At 38.5% G+C, this 12,646-nt stretch overlaps 1 long non-coding RNA gene across 37 annotated transcripts in view; it reads left to right on the top strand.

Annotated features, from left to right (window-relative positions):
• LOC100514051 overlaps window positions 1–12,646 on the top strand; it is a 145,952-nt gene that overhangs the window by 29,172 nt on the left and 104,134 nt on the right. For 28 of the 37 annotated variants that reach the window (XR_002344235.1, XR_002344238.1, XR_002344223.1 and 25 more), the window contains 4 exons: window positions 907–1,114; window positions 1,701–1,812; window positions 2,370–2,558; window positions 3,601–3,729. This is a non-coding gene — a long non-coding RNA (uncharacterized LOC100514051). Of the gene's footprint in view, window positions 1–906; window positions 1,115–1,616; window positions 1,813–2,369; window positions 2,559–3,600; window positions 3,730–12,646 lie in introns of all 37 variants that reach the window. The other 9 variants (XR_002344240.1, XR_002344236.1, XR_002344239.1 and 6 more) reach the window with 6 other exon arrangements.

Raw genomic sequence — 12,646 nt, 5'->3', positions numbered from 1 at the left:
AGAATGCTAGGGAGTCTCATACTAAGTGAACTCAGTCAGAAAGAGAAAGACAAATACCATATGATATCACTTATATGTGGAATCTAAAATGTGACACAAATCATCTTACCTGCAAAAGAGAAACTCACAGACATAGACACACTTGTGGTTGCCAGTGGGGAGGCAGGCTGGGGAGAGATGGATTGGCAGTTTATGATTAGCAGATGCAAACTATTACATATAGGTTGGATAAATGAAGTCCTACCGTATAGCACAGGGAGCTATAGTCATAAATCATAATGGAAAAGAATATGAAAAAGAATGTATATATGAATAAGTGAATCACTTTGCTGTACAGCAGAAATTAACGTTGTAAATCAACCATATACTTCAAGAAAACTTTTAAACTGTAAAAAATAATGACAGTCACAAAACAAAAAGAAGGCTGGAAATATGACTTCTTGGGTTTTAGATTTTGTTTTTTGTTTTTGTGTTTATATGTCTCAAGCAAAATGGTGGCTCTTGACTGTTCTCCCAACTCTTGTAATGTGGTAAAATACAACCAAAAGTTTAACCCGCCCTCTCTCCTAGGATTGGATATGCTAGACTCCACTGCCTGGAAAGGTCCTCTACTTTATCAAAACTTTTGATTTTAAAGGCATGTTTGTGGCTTTTCATATTTAAAAAGCATTTTGATTCTGGATAAATTTTTAAACTGGGAATTTAAGTTTGATAGGCTTTATTTTACCATTTGTCTATTTTCTTAGAAAAAAATAACTACTATTTATAATATAGGAGTTAGCTACAAAATTTTTAATAAAAGTATGTTCAAACTGTCTTTTAAAATATATGTTCACATTATCCTTAAAAAGCTAAGTGGCTCAGAAAAATCAATCAAAGGTGACGTCTTTTTTTTTTTTTTTTTAGAAAACATAAACACATTTCCCTTATAGGAAGAAGTTGTATTTAAAAGCCTCTGTTTAATTTATTCAGAAACTACACGATTTTTGTTGCTATATTTTGTTATAAAGGAAGAGAGGCTGTTTCTACAGGTGTCATAGAAAAGTCGATGCTGAGCCATGGATTATTGGATCTCATAGAACCACGGAGACTTGGCAGTAAAATCCTTCCAAAGGTGAGTAAGGACATTGATTTTCCTTCTTGTGCCTGAAGAAATATGACCCAAAGAACAGAGGCTAAATTTAGACTGGAAACAAGTCTGATTTGAAAGGATGCCTTTAAAAGATTGGTGACAATTTTTTCAAAAAAATTAAATTTGGCAATCCAATAAAAATTTGAGCACCTAAATTTTTCACATATATCTTCTTAGATATGCTTCTTTTCTTTATTCCTTTGGGTACTTTTGGGGGAAAAAAATGGCTCTTTGACCAACATTTTACCTGCAATTGAGATCCAGTGATTTTCTGGTGACACGCTTGTGTTGTACAATGCAAAACAATCTCTCTCGTAAACTTGTAACCAAGAAAGCTTTGGCTTCCAAGAAAACGTGTTTTTTACAACAAACCAAAAAATATGAGCCCATCACTGATCTTCTTTATTTAAACTGTGTACTATTCCAGGAATTAGAGCCATAATTTTTAGACACATACTTGCTTATTTGTGTACTTATTTTACAGTTTCTTCTAGATTTCACAGCGTTGAAAAGCTATACCTAATGCGTTGGTTGTTTTACTGCATTGCTTAGCATTCCATCCATGCAGGCAGACGGTGTTCCTAGGTTTGGAAACGTACCTCCCAGGGGAAGTGAGCTGAGGAACATTTTATGCATCATTCATCCGGTTATGAGCCCTTGCTGCTCCATCTCTGCACAAGGTAAGTGATATATTGTGAGTTGGCTTCCGGCAGTGGAAAATGACGTATGCTAATGGCTCTTGCTGCAAAGGGTATGTTTTGGGGACTCATCATGGGGAATATAGAAATCATTTTAGAAGCAAAAGAATAACTGAAACAATTTAAGTTACTCACACACACTCTCGCTTGCTCATCTGTCACACCCTCTCGCTTGCTCATCTGTCCCCAGGTAGCGTTTGGTTGTTTTATCCTGGGACCCACATTCTGTAGTATGGTCTTCCTCATGTGAAGTGAGGTGGTAAATTGGTCATTTTTATAATGAATTTGAGCAGAGTAGGTGATCAAGGAAGGTAATTCAGGCCTCCAAGTAGAAAATTGCCAAATGATCACCACTTTGCTATGTCCGGGGGTCGATAAAATTTGACTTTGAATGCTTTATGGGATCAACAATTGATTATAAGTTAAAATACAGAATGCTAGCAGGTTCATGATAATATGGAGAATTACCTTAATACGTTTTTCTCTTTGATGTCCAGTGGAAAATTTTTAGCACTTTTTCTCTTATCTTGAACTTTCAGATGTTGAAACAACAGCAACAACAAAAATTGTTTATAATGTGTATTCTAACTTTGGATCATCTGGTTAACGCCCTGATGCTATTACCCAGAAAGACAATGCTCTGTCAGAAAAAACCATTAAAGCTCGCTGCTGCGTGATTAGTAAAATAATAGGGAAAGTTCAGCATTCTGGATGTCCCATCTAATGAGGTAAGATTTTATCATGTCCCTTAAATTGAGATTACATTTCATTTTATTTGTTATTATCCCAGCCTAAAGAAAGTTTTGCGTTTCAATTTGACACGAATCCATGATATAAAGCTTTGTATTCATTGTCTCATCTGTGACCAGTTTGAGGCATTTAAAGCCAGGCTATTTAATGTATTTTATTTATGAATAAACTACATTCTTTTCAATGTTTTTCCATCTTTTCCAGCTTAGACAATTGTAACTCAGTATGTCATGCGTATTTAAATAAAAATAAATTATGTACATCATTATAATCCTTATGGGCGGGAAGGACGTACATTGTCTAACCTTTGATGAAGTTTAACTTTGGACATGTTAGTTCTTAAATTTTGAACAAACCAAAGTCAGTGGGATACTTTGAAGTATTCTAAAGTTAAAATGGAAATTAAGATTTCATGGTAAGTGGCAGTCTCATGTTTACTGTTAAAATAGTATAACATCTGCGTGGGAAGAAAAAATGTACAACAGACAGTGGCGAGGTGATGGAGGAGCCAGACATATGGAAAGTTCCAGGTGCCTGTAGACACAGCCTGAGAATTCTCAAATACTCAACCTTCTTTATTTGGTACATATACTGTCATCCACCAAAGTCCTCCTATTTTGCAGACCAAAAATATTAATGTTTCCAACATCACTACCCCTTATATTTATACCAAAATCTCCCACAATGTGTGAAATACAGTTTATTCAAGCCTAAGCACCATGATAGTAGCCATCGTCTCTTTGTGTTAACTATATCATATGACCTTTCCTAAAATATTACAAAGAGGAATTTCTACTAGATAATTTGTGGTTTGTAAAACCATGAATTTTTGAAGGGAAAGAAATGGCAGTTAATTGAAGCATCATTGTCTTCAGTGTGAAAACAGTCTGGGATGCCAGCCTTGGCGGGCAGTGTCTTTGACTCAGTTTCATTTTCTTTGCTTGCTTTGTTGTCACCCTCGGGCTTCTTTCTGGTTCCATCTCTTTTTTGTCTCCCTTTGACTCCCCTATTGTATTCCAGTTGGCAGTTACAGAACAGAAACAGAGCAATAAGACCGCATGGTTACATTTTCCCAGTGCCACCAACTGGGAGTTAAGCTGACTAACATTTCGAAAGCCCAGCCCATTTCATTCACAGCAGGCATGGCAGGTAAAAGCATTTCTGTATTAAAGTACACACTTTGTTTCTTCAAGTTCTTGGTCTAATTTCTCTTGTTTGCCAGTTGGGGGGAGAAACAAAAGTAGATTGGGGACCAAATGCCTGGGGTATTTAATCAAACACCCAGCAACTGTTGATTATAGGATGCAGAAATTTCACTTTCGAGGATTAACTATGGTGGATTTTGCCAATCCAAATGGGTATCCCCTTCCACTCAGCATGTTATTGGGCTCCTTCCTACCACTGGCTAAATAAGATGTAGTGGGAGAATTCCAAGTAGTTGTAATAATAACTCTCGGGTTAGCAGAAGCTGAATGTGCAGGGTGAAAATTCTCATTAGATGTAAGTATTTGTGAAGGTCCTCAAACAGTACATTTTAGCATGTTATTGTTTGCTTCTATTAGAGCACGTAATTGAGAATTGATTTCACTGTGTTCTGTTAATTTGATTACTGTTTTCTAAGTGGTAAGTATAAACTCCTTAAATATTTTATGAAGCTCACTTCATCAAGCCAAGCCCCTAGTGCCCATCACTAGCACATCACTGTATTGATCCCTGACCTTTTGACCTGTCACTCTGCCACGCGGGATGCCTTTCTCTCTCGTCCTTGCAGAGGAGAGCTTAGGGAGCAGGAGTGAGGAAAGGCGTTAGTCTTTCTCCCTGAGTAAACTCGGGCTGTGGAATTATCAGAAGGGATTTCCTTGCCAGCGGTGAAGTTGGGTTGGATAACATCATTTTGCATCTATGCTGAATATATTTTGGAGGAAGCCTGAGAGCACTATGTGAGAGTCATCTAGGAGGGATGAATGTAATACACCTTTCAGGTGGGAAGATGCAAGTTCTGAGATGCATGCAGTTATTGTAATAGTAGCTCATTTTATGAATAAATAAGAAAATTCCTCAGCTGGTGCGCCCATGCTATATATTGAAACAAATTTTACAAACCCTCTTCTTTGACTAGAGTTAGAGCCTTCACATGCACCCTATTAAAATGTAGGATAACCCTAGTTTGTTTTGTTTCATGTTCTATGACCATCCTATGGCTATTTCTTATCAGACTGGATCAAAAGTTAATAGAGGGTATAGTGGAAAAATAACTGTTCTTTAAAATGTTAGCAATGAATAAATAAATAAATAAATGTGTGCGTATACACACGCGCGCACACACATTCATGATTAAAGGCCAGTGGATGCCCACACCCTGACTGTATCTGAAATCTTTTCAAGAGTGTGAGATTTTTTTTTCTATTTTAGCCATTAGATGCTTTGGCCAGTTTGGCCTCAAAAAATTTTTGTGTTCATAAACATCACTTGGGATCCATGAAGAATCTCCGGTACTTACTTATTTTTAAAGAAACATTCAGGATCAATAAGTTCAAAATATTTCACAGTTACCAGAGTAGGTCTTTCCTTGACTAAAGCGACACAGCCATGGTGTAACCGGATTCTCTGGGACGCGTGACCCAGCGCACCGCTGGCGCACTTCACTGGATGAAGCGGTCTCCTGCTTGTCGGATAGCGTGAGACCTCCCATTTGTTTCCACAGTGCTTTCTGCTTTTCAAACCCTTTCCCAAGACAGTCATGGTTAGAGGCCAAGGGTAGAATAAGGGGGAATAAGGGTGATTTTTGTGTGTTTCTTTTTCTTACATGGTAGATGAAAAATGCTAGAGAATGAAATGTCTTTCTTTAGCTTTGGGTCAAATTACTGCATGAAATATGAATCACAATGTAATTGTCACGGTGAAAAGAGAGGGAAAGAGGCATTTACCCTTCAGCTACTGTGATTCTTGGGGCCACTGTGCTGTCTGTTATTGAGCTAAGAGGCAACTCACAGCATTTCTCTCTAACATAACATGAAGGTAGCACTTCCCTTAAACAGATTCATTTTTAAACGTGAACATCTGTGGTCCATGATCCAGGTTAAGTACGTGTACGTACGTATTCATATGTATATGCTTGTCCAGATTTTTCAGCCAAGCAATAAAAATGGTGGAGGGGAGGGAACAGAGGTTCTTTAAGGGTCTAAGGGTTGGGGGGGGGAGTGTTACCTTAAACAGAAGCCAAAGCAAGCGCATTTTTAATTTGAAGCTTTGGGTTTTAGCTTAAAACTTCACTCACATTTTACTTTCTGTTCTATTATATATTATAATTGTTCTACTATTTTAGAAAATTTTAATTTGCTTACCTTTGAGTAAATCTGCTATTTGAGAAGACTGCAATATTTACCCTGTCATGACTCATTCAGAGAACATTTATTGAGCTTCTACTATGTGCCAAGCACTATTTTCCTCCCCTCCCCCAACACTCTCAGGTATTCTAGATACTCCTATTCAAGTCTGAAAAGCACAGAATAGAGGTATACACATTTGTGAGACAGATGAATAGATAGGTGAATTGTAAATTACCACAATTACCTAAAACTGTGCACATTTTTCTATGAAGGGATTTTAGATAATCATTGTCAGAATTTAGCAGAAAGCCCCAGGAAGTCTCTAGGTTTTTGTTGAATTTAAAGCAATTCCTTCATACTTTAGAAGGTTACATTTTCGTTGTCTGTTTTTCAGAGATAAAGTTCTTTCTTTTCCATTTCTGCTTTGACACGTGTTTCACGTTTTATATCCTTTCAAGTTTTATATCCTTCCTCTTTCACTCTTTCCCTCCTGTTTCCCATCTTTCCTGAAGTTGAAGTGCTGCATTGTTTTCCTTCTTAATCCGACTTTTGTGAACTTGCTGTATACAAGTACAATCTCCTGGCGTATATAATCCAGGAGATTAAAAACTCAGGAGATGGGGCTCTGGTTTCTGTTACAGGGTCTAGAATATTGATGTGTGTGTGTGTGTGTGTGTGTGTGTTATGATGAAAACACTGCAGCTTAAGTTTAGTGTACAAAGGTAGTAGTTACGCTGAAATTGGATTGGCTGGTTTGAAATCTTGCTCTACCACTTACTGGCTATATAAACCATTTCTAAACTTGCTTCTTCAGCTATAAAACAAGGAAAGGAATTGTTCCCATCCCTATTTGGTTACTGTAAAGATTAAATGGAATAATGAGTGTAAAGCACAACACTTGGTAGATAGTCAGAGGTCAAGAAATACGCAATGGTCTTCAGTATTGCGTGTTATTACTTAGTATTTAGTAAATTATTATTATTTAGCATTATTTATTGCATGTCAATGCAGATACATGCATACCCGGTAGATGCAGTTTTCTATGTGATGCATCATTCCAAGAATGATGGCTAATCTTAGGCACAGTTGTGAAAAGTCAGTGTCTGCCTTCGGCATTGCCAGCTTTGACTGAGAAGGAGCTCCTTCCTCCCTTTGAGTGCCTCGTGCCCTGCCCCTCTTCTTCCCTTTACTGGTAAAACCTCCTTTCAAATAAGGACCTGAAATTTATCCACACAAAGGTCTAGATGACTGAGACCATTTGAGGTGTTGTCCTTGTAAAGGTCACGGACCTCTTATCAAAGATCAAATACCGAGCGGATGAGATTTCAGGCTTCTGACCACAGCAGCTGGATGTTTGACAGTGTGATTGCTCCCTCGCCTTCTGGAGATCTCCCCAGAGTGGGAATGGTTAACTGGGCCAAGGGGTAAGGTTAGTTCTGCTACTGAAGAAGGCGCCTGCCGGGGCTCTCCTGGAGGGTGTCGGACATCCTCAAAGGCTGCCTTTCTCTCAGCCTGGGGCTGTTTAGGAATGTCTATCAGCCATTCTTTTTTTTTTTTTTCATTTGTGTCGATGGGTTTTGAATCTAGTTATGACTTAGCCACAAGCAGTAGCCCTTTGAACATTTTTTTCTTAATACTCTTCTTTATCTTGGGATATACATCCATTTTTCTTCTACCTACATCCCATCCATATATTCATTCTTGGTTGTCCATTGTGTTTCTTTCACAAAGACCTGTATTCATGATTTAAAGTTTTCACACATCAAACTATTATTCTGAGACATTCTCCTGAAATAGTCTTTTTTTTTTTCTTTTAATGTAACGCCACTTTATCTGTGTATTCTGTGCCCAGGTTTGAGGATTTGAAGGGCTGAGTTCATGTTTAAGGTATGCCTTCACCAGCAACGTAAGGTTGGAAAACCACTCCCTTTCTCAGCTTTAGTTGGTCAATGAAAGGGGCAGAGAAGGCTCTGCCGTGGTGTTGTAAGAATCAAATGAAAGAGTTTTGTAAACTCAAAAGTGAAGTAGAAGCTTTTTGGTCTTCTTTTCACCCATTATGACTACCTCCTCAAGCAAAAAAAAATTTTTTAAAGGGAGGGCATGAAAAGACAAATTACGCTTAGTGCTTTGTGAAAGAAGAGAGAAGAATCTCTCTCTCTGACATTTTCCCTTATTACCTGACATAGATCATTCTGCACATTCTTATACTATTGCTGTCAGTTGCCTTCCACCAGCATGATACCTTTTCATGCAGAGACAGCCCAGAGAGAACTTCTCAGATAAAACTGTAAGAGGAGAAATGTCTCCTGGTTAAGAGAAGGGGCCTGTAGGGATGGGCTAGATAACAGTTTCTCAAAGGGTCCAGAGCATTCTTTCGCACATCTGCATGCAGCGTGGTCAGGCTGAGATACTTCCAGGTCACGCAAAAGTTTGGACTGAACCAATGAGGCATAACATTTTCAAGATCCTCTATACAAGTGAGAAAAGATAAAAGCTCATATTTTATCCAGTAGCTGCCATGTGAGACAACACTTTCGACAATAATCACTGCCAACTTGGGGGTTTGGGGTGACAACTACTAGTTACCGAGCTACAGACGTTACCAATAATCTAATCCTTACAACTTTGTGACACGGTATTATCATGCCTGTTTTACAATGGAGGAAACTGAGGGCTTTCTGACACTAAAGCCAGTGCTTTTGGATTTTCACACATATCCCGGGATCTAAATAGTGTGTGCATTTTGCAGATGAAGCAATTGACAACAGGGAGTTGAAATAACTTGTCCTGTGGCTCTATGTGGAAGAGCTGGAATCTCATCCGGTTGGGCCTGACCTTGCACACTGCCATTCTGAGAGCCCTCCTTCCCCAAAAGACCTCCCTCCCCACCTTAATTTACAGTCTGATGCACAACATAGGATCAAATTGAATTACTGCAGGAAAATTACAAAAGACACATAAAACACAAGCAATTATTTATTATTAGATTCAGCAAACATAGACTTTCTCTCACATTGTTCTAGACACTTCTAAGTGCTTCCTCGAAATTTCTGGCTTATCTCATGGTGGACCAATAACAAAACTGCTTGCACCGGCACCAATGCACGGACAGTGCTTTGGAATATGAAGATAAGGCAGTTTCCTCATTAACTGAAGTCTTGTAGCCATAGATTTAATTTCAGTATTTACCTGAGAGGCCTTAAATAATACCCACGTTGGAAATATACTAAAACACAGTTAAAAGTTAAAAGTCATGGCCCCTACTTTTTGTGTTTTTTTTTTTTTTTTTTTTTTTTTAATCTAACTGAAGTTAAATAGAAGGTCTTAGCAATGTACCCATAAGAACAAAATTAATTTTGTATGGAGTACAGCTAGTATGTGAAGGCCTATCCTCTCATAACCAATGTAACCAAGACATGAGGACAACTGTAAATTAGCTTATTTGATAGAACAGAGATAGCACTACATTGCAGGTATATGCACTTTTTCTCCAGAGGACAGGTTCATTGTTGTATTGATTAATTAATTTCCTCTCCCACCGTATCAAAATAGGTGAGAGAAATTAAAAGTATGATAACAAAGCCAGCAAAGCAAACATTTCTGGTTACTTCTCCCAGTGACTAGAGAAATGCTTGTCACCTTCTTCCTCTTGCTGGGCAGAGCAAGTTGGCTTAGCAGCAGTCCCTTCAGCATTCCTAAAAGCGAGTCTTAAAACAGAATGGCCACGAAAAACAGCAAACGCGTGTTTCTCAGGGGAGAACAGGGTCTGTGGCAGGTGCCCGTCTCCGCATCCATCCGTAGATTGTCTGCAGGAAATAGATGAGGGGAAAAGGCTTAATAAAGAGAAAATGTCAGAGTCGCTATTTTTGATGTTTATTTAGCAACATCATATCTTGGATTTCAAGACAAAGCTTCGTTTTTGCCTAATTCCTGGCCCACCCTTCCAAGCATATGGCTGCTGTTCAGAGCACTGTCCTCACATAGTATTAGTGCTAGCTATGATTAATCTTAATTGGGCTCTGACTTCTCAGAAGAGGTGCTAGATTCGAAGATCTGTCTGCGTCAGTCATTGTGTTAACATCATGTCACAGATTCTTTGCCATCCGTGGAGGTATAAATGACGGCAAAGGTATGATGATCTTTATTCGTCCTTGGAAGGGAGCCCTTTGCCGACTGTTACCTGGGTGACCTTAGTACCCTGAAATTCAGATGCATCTCCCTTCTTGTCGTTAAGCAGTGCCCTCACTCAATATCTAATTTGTTATTGAAATTTGCTGCAATCATTCACACACTGCTCATTCGTTTATGGAGGACTGACCATGTGTTAGGTCCCGTGGGAGATTGCTGTGTATTAGAGATACAATTATGAAGACACGTTTCACCTTCCATCCACATCAAGAGTTTCCAGCCTGGTGGGGGAGGCGCAGGGATGCAGAGATAAATTTAAAGCATTGTAGCACTTGCCATAATAAATAGGGATTGACTGTCCTGTGAACATGGAAGTGACAAACTAGGCTGTGGAGTCAGGAATTGCTTCACAAAATGAGTGGCATGCAGCCTAGATATGGAAAAATAAAGAAGACTGACATTTAATCATGGTAAACACTTACAACAATATTTTTGCACAGTGTGACTTTCCTTGAGTTCTTTTCATTCTTGACCTGTTTCCTTGGGACTCTTATTATTAAGTCTCCCAAGGGACCTACTGTTTTTATGGAATATTTTATATTGTTCCTCTGATTCTCCACACCATATTCCTTGTGCCTGGACAACAGCTAAAAGTTTAAGTGGTTAAAAGCATGTTTTTATTTATGCTTTCAGCCTACTGGCTGTCTTTGCCATATTGATTGCCAGCAGCTTTCTTCTAGTTTCAAAAACTCACCATCTGCTAATGATTTTTATTTCCTTCTTCCCCTATGATAAAATTCATTAGTAGTTAATGAGTTCCTAACAGTTAAATAGGACTTTAGCCTTGCCTCAAAGATCTATAAGACAAGATGTACCTAAGATAGCATTTAATTAAAAAATAAGCTTATACTTAATCAATTTTAGTGATGGTAATTTTGATAAAACCAAGGCTCTTGTTTTTTAAAAAATTAGTGAACTTATAGGGAGATTAGAGAATGTTTTAAAACATCCTTTTTCATTTTTTATTTTTTTAGAATTCCAGGGGAAAAGTGTGGTGCTTTTAAAAAAGTAAATAAGCACTTTTGAGAATAAAGGCTGTCACCATGCATTGCTAACTGGCAATTTAGACAAAGCCAACCAGAAAAGAGATTATATTGAACAACAAGAAAATTTGCCCAAATGAGCCAAATAGGCTGCTTCAGAATGCTGGCTACAAACTGGACATTGGGTGAGGTCACGTAGAATTTGAGGTCATTGATAAAGAATGCCACAGCTGTGGTGTATGTCCGCTAAAGTGTGAAGGTAGCACATCCTTCGACGTGTCAGGAAAGCAGACAGAGTAAATCCCAGTATTCTAGTTTTGAACAGACACATACTCTGCCACATCCAGAATCCTGCTGTTCTGACATGAATAAAGACATCTGAACATCTGAAGAAGCTGATGAAAAATGCTCGATAAATGTCAGTCACTGTTCATTTATTAAGTTAGACTGATATAATTAAAACAGTATTTTTAAAAACAAAACCAGAAATTTGGCACCAGGTCTTTACATGTGCCAGACAGTTCTTCTAGGGATTGAAGGCAGGATAGTGAATGAGAAACACTTACTCCCATCCTGTAGCACTTATGCCCAAACAGGGAGACAGATGCTCATCTAGAGTTAAGCATGTGACAGCTGGGTAGGTAGAGGGTACAGTGGGGAAAATCTTGGGGTAGCTGGGAAAGTCTTCCCGGAAATTGAGGAGTTTTTTTCAAATTTTTAAAAAATGTTTGGGCTATGCCCACACCATGCAAATTTACCTGGCCAGGAATCAGACTTGTGCCAGAGCAGTGACTATGCTGGATCCTTAACCACTGGGCCACCAGGGAACTCCAGGAAGTGAGTTTTTGTTCAGAACTAGAGCAATTGAAGTTAGTCATTTGTGATTAGAGGCTGAAACTCAGTGGCATTTGGAGTCCAGTGGCAGGATGGGGTGGGGGAAAAATGTTGAGCAAATGTGAGAGATGGGAATAGATTTCATTATAAGGTAGACTTTTTGGCTAAATCACAGGGTATAAGAATTGGAATTTAGTCCTGGGAGCTTGGAGGAGTGGGAAGACCAGTTACCCAAAAATGAAAGATCTAAGACCTAATGTCAACTCAGACACTTACCAGGGGTGAGCTTCAGTATATGTCTTTTGGTCTCTTCCAACTTCTTTTCTCTAAAATGGTGGGAATTATATGGGATAACTGCCTAGCTCATGGGATAACTGTGTGGATAGCATTATAAGAAATGAAGCATATATGATGATAGACTTTGTTTATTAATACTTTATATGGCAAGGGAAACTGAGAAAATTTATTTCAAGGTATAAATACATTTTGGAGGATACAGATCTGAGATTTGTGACCTCAACTGAGCCAGCCCTTCACATTAATAGTGAAGGGAGCTCAGTCAGGGCAATGATGTAAAATAGTGGGGACTGTGGCAAAATGGAAAAGGCATGCTCCACGTGAAAACCAAGACAATGTGGCATATAAAAACATGGCAATGCTAGCTAGGTCTTCGAATTTGAACTTCTAAATGTAAAGTAGGAAATTCACATGCTTCTGTGAAGCTAGTTGGTG

This window comes from Sus scrofa, chromosome 5 (assembly GCF_000003025.6).
Source record: "Sus scrofa isolate TJ Tabasco breed Duroc chromosome 5, Sscrofa11.1, whole genome shotgun sequence".
In the NCBI taxonomy this organism is placed as follows: domain Eukaryota; kingdom Metazoa; phylum Chordata; class Mammalia; order Artiodactyla; family Suidae; genus Sus; species Sus scrofa.
The sequence above is the reverse complement of the archived record's forward strand: the minus strand, read 5'-3'. Positions and strand labels throughout refer to the sequence as shown.